The sequence below is a fragment of the Pteropus medius genome, unplaced genomic scaffold, assembly GCF_902729225.1.
Source record: "Pteropus medius unplaced genomic scaffold, Ma_sr-lr_union100, whole genome shotgun sequence".
Taxonomy (NCBI): Eukaryota; Metazoa; Chordata; class Mammalia; order Chiroptera; family Pteropodidae; genus Pteropus; species Pteropus medius.
This window is the reverse complement of record NW_024340693.1, coordinates 3,622,939-3,627,341: the sequence shown is the minus strand read 5'-3', so window position 1 is coordinate 3,627,341 and position 4,403 is coordinate 3,622,939. Positions and strand designations below refer to the sequence as shown.

Genomic DNA, 4,403 nt, shown 5'->3' with positions numbered 1-4,403 from the left:
GATGTTGCCAATGATTCCATAGATACGACACCAAAAGCACAGGCAACAGAAGGGAAAAATTAATTGGACGTCATCAAAATTAAGGACTTTTGTGCATCAGAAGATACTGTCAAGAAACTAAAAGGACAACCTACAAAATGGTTTGAAAAAATATCTGCTCATCATTTATCTTACAGGATATACATTTTTCTTTTGTTCAAAGAACTTCCTTTAACATTTTTCATCGTTTTAAGTTTGCTGGCAGTGAATTCTCTCAGCTCCTGTTTATCTGAAAAAATAAATATTTTGCCTTCATTTTGAAAAGATATAATTGGAAAATGATTTCTACTTTAGAGATGCCTCTCCATTGTCTGTCTTACATAGCTACTGCTGAGAAGTTATTATGTTTCTTCTTCTTTACAAAATGTGTATTTTTATTTTTTTTTGGCTACTTTCAAGATTCCCTTTTCATTCCTGGTTTTTCAGTGATTGCAGTGGTTTTCTGTAATTTTGTTCTTGCTTTGGTTTTGTTGGGATTTTTGGATCCATGGGTTTATCATTTTCACCAAATTTGGAAAAATCTTAATCGCTTTTTTCAAATTTTTTTCTGTCCCCTCCCCAGTGTGTGACTCCAGTTACACATACATTACACCCTTTGAAGTTTTCCCACAATTCACTGATCTGTTTTTTTTTTAACATTTTTTTCTCAGCGTGTTTCATTTGGGATAGTTTCTATTACTATGTCTTCAAGTTCACTTATCTTTTCTTCTGCCGAGTCTAATCTGTTACTAATCCTATCCAATTATTTTTTTCATTTCATTTACTGTGTTTTTCAAATATAATAATTCCACGTGGGCCTCCCCCTCCCCATCTCTTATCATGCTCCCGTTTACCTCTACCATTTTGACTATATGGAGCATATTAATTATGGCTGTTCTAACATCCTTGTCTGCAGCTTTCATTATCTCTATCATTTTTAGGTCTATGTCTATTGACTGATTTCTATCCCACATATGGATCATATTTTCCCGCTTCCTTGTACGCCTAGTAATTTTTTTCAGCTTTATTGAGGTATTATTGACGAATTAAATTTTAAAATATTTAAATGCACTGCATGCTGATCTTGATACAGCTATACTCTGTGAAAAACCTCCTTCCATCTAGTTAGTTAACATATCCATCACTTCAAATACTTTTTTTTTTTTTGGTAAGGACATTTAAGTTCTATTCTCTTAGCAAATTTTAATTATACAATACAGTATCATCAACTGTAGTCACCGTGTTATACATGAGATCCTTAAACCGCATTCATTTTATAGCCGAAAGTCTGTACCCTTTTACCAACCTCTCCCTGTTTCTCCCCACCCCCAGCAACCACTTTTCTACTCTTCTTTTTATGAGTTTGATTTTTTTTTTCATTTTAGATTCCACATATAAGTGATACCATGCAGTATTTGCCATTCTCTGTCTGGCTTATGTTCTGTCCATGTTGTCGCAAATAGCAAGATTTCCTTCTTTCTCATGGCTGAATAATACATATGTATATCTCACAGCTTCTTTATCCATCATCCACTGATGGACACAGGGTGTTTGTTTTCCTGCCTTGGCTATTGTGACGAATGCTGCGGTGAACATGGGAGTTCAGCTAGCTCTTTGAAATAGTAATTTTATTTTCTTGAGCTGTGTACCCAGATTGCTTGTTCACATAGTAGTTGAATTTTTAAGTTTTTGAGAAGCCTCTGTACCCTTTTCCACAGTGGCTGCACCAATTTCATTGCCATCAACAGAGCCCAGGGGTCTCTGCTCTCCACACGCTCCCCGACACGTGTCCCTTGTCTTCGTGATGACATTATTTTAGAGTATCGCCTCTTCCCACTGGCACATACATGAAGTAATTTCATTCAGTCTCATATGCATCTTTGACTTTAGTAATTTTGTCAGTGCTGTCTTTTTTTTTTTTGACTTACCCGAAACATCCTTTTTATATCATCGAAGTTGCTTGAGATATAGCACTTTTTCACTATTTATATATGTTGTTCCCACTAGAAATCTTACCCAGGCCACAAGTCTTTGCATTATAGGAAATAATTGCTAATTAAAATATTGTGATACTCATTAACATGAGTTTGGGCTGGGTACGTATGTTTGTTTTTATTTTCAGATTTTCAGATTTTTTTTTTCCCCGATTCTTTTGGCATACCAGCATATTTCAAAGAAAATTGTCATCTCATCCACCCTCATGACTACTCAGATCGTAGGTGTTTCATAAGCCACACATGCCTGTGAGGCAATTTAAATGGCAAATCATAGTATCTAGGAAGGATTCTCAGATTATAGAATCCCTTTCATCGAAGTGACTGTTCAAAAAAACAGGAGAGGACTGAATTTCTTCATAAAACAACATGTTTTCTTTATTTATTTTGAGGCATTATACCAGCAATGCTTTTCTTTCCCCCGGCCGTATTATTTAGGAAGAGTAATTCAGTTTACCTCAGTACTGCAGAATCCTGGTGGGGTGTCAGATCCTTAATAACTTAACTTGTTCTGTCACTTTATTAAATTAGGTGGAGGAGGAATAACATTTGCTACTTTGGATTCGTTTTAGAATCTATGAAAAAGCGTGAAGTTCCTTCGTGACTCCTGAATATCCTCAGTATCGAAATGGTCCTGGGACCATTTCCTATGATTCAGAAAGTCATTTCTCTTCTGTCCCTAAGGATACGAATTGGAAATAAGGTGATAAAACGTGAAAGTAACACAATAAAACATCCCTAGGAAGCATGAGAATCTTAGATTAAACCGTCGGTGAGGTTAAGATCTTGCCCAGATATGCTGAAAATATTCTTTCCACACGGTGAAAATATTCACTGCCTTCTTTTCTTTAATTCAGTGGTTTTCTTTTTTTCTTCTTTTTTTTTTCCCCTTGACATGGAAAAGCAGCTGCTGCTCCTGTTGGCAGATGACACTGCTGCTTCTGAGGAAAATTAGAGAGCTCTCTGCCTTTGAGGCTGATGCAGCGGGCAGAAGAGTGCTGGCTCCAGCAAGTTCTTTATACGTTGGCTTAAAAGGAATTTCTCCCAACACATTCCTGTCCCTACAGAACACCCCGCTCTGCTTTCCAGCACGGTCCTCTCTCCAGCAGCCAAACGGCCGACATTAACCAGAGTCTGGCCGGCCCCGTGAGGCAGTTCGCCTCCTGCATTAGTTACTCGTGTTCACAGCAAAGAAGATTTCACGTGTGCCAAGTCGGGTGTCCGTAAAGGATATTTTTTAACGTTACTTTAACCGGTGGCATTTCCTTAGGGCTTTTCCTATTTTCATTCTCTAGGGCAAGAGCCCCTGGAGCCACGGTGTTTACAGCCTTGTCTGTCCTCCGGTCCCTCCCAGGCCCGCTCAAAAAGTCACCGCACTGTCTTTCCTGTATGACTCCATTGCTTTCGCAGCATCTCCTACCCGTGATTTAGAGTCAGACCGAAAACGGGCCCGAGGAAATGGCCTGTGCTGGCGGAGGATGCGTGCTCTCTCTGGACTGAGCTGGGCTTTTGGGGTCACGTTGGGGCCAACCGGTCTGGCTCTATGCGGCTCGGGCGAGGAGCAGATCTGGATGCAGCCCCAGTGCCCACCTGCACGGGCGAGCGGAGCTCCCGGACGGACTGGGATGGGACTTGAAATCGCTCACGACACCCCCTTTCTACTGATGTGCCCCTTCCACCCTCTGGGCCTTGTAGAAGCTGGATCTTGGGGGCCTGGTACTCTTCCCTGGTGGCCCTGGTGACTGACACACAGGGGTCACTTGATGGTTGACTGTTGGTGAAGCTAATGCACCCAAAGAGATGACTTTAAAAAAATATTTTTGTATTATTTATGCCTACAGCACCTGGTCTTCCAACGTGGTCTCCCATCCAGGTACTAGCCAGACCCGACCCTGCTTAGCTTCCGAGATCAGACATTGGGCTTGTTCAGGGCGGCGTGGCTGTAGACCATGGACCGTGGCCCCACTGGCGTGCAAACCCAGGACCTTCTGTGTGTAAAGCAGACGTGCTCACCGCTACACTGTGGAGCCACATCCCAAAGAGATGATGCTTAAGGCTACAGTTTCTAGTCGACTTCCCCCACCCCCAACAGTGAACTCAGAGGGGGCATGGCAGGTGGCAGGCAGAAGGGAGTCGTGGTGGCAACTGAAGATTGTAAGAGGTCAAACATCTTAACTTTTAATGTCCATTTTAAATAGATTTTGATCATTTTTCCTGGGGCAAATTGCTTAGCATTTCAAATTTTGATATCTACTAAAAGCATCGAGCATTTCTAAGCACAGTGAAAGACTTACCGTAACGTTGCCCCAAAATAAATAACTAGGAACATAATGTCCCCTACTCCTGTGCCCTCGAATGTCTGCACCCCACAAGTCCCCTGGGTTTAAGCGA

General features: G+C 41.2%; 1 pseudogene; it reads right to left on the bottom strand.

Moving 5' to 3' along the window:
- Positions 1–3,844: 3,844 nt before the first annotated feature.
- On the bottom strand, positions 3,845–3,960 carry LOC120603211 (uncharacterized; annotated as a pseudogene).
- Between the last annotated feature and the right edge of the window lie 443 nt (positions 3,961–4,403).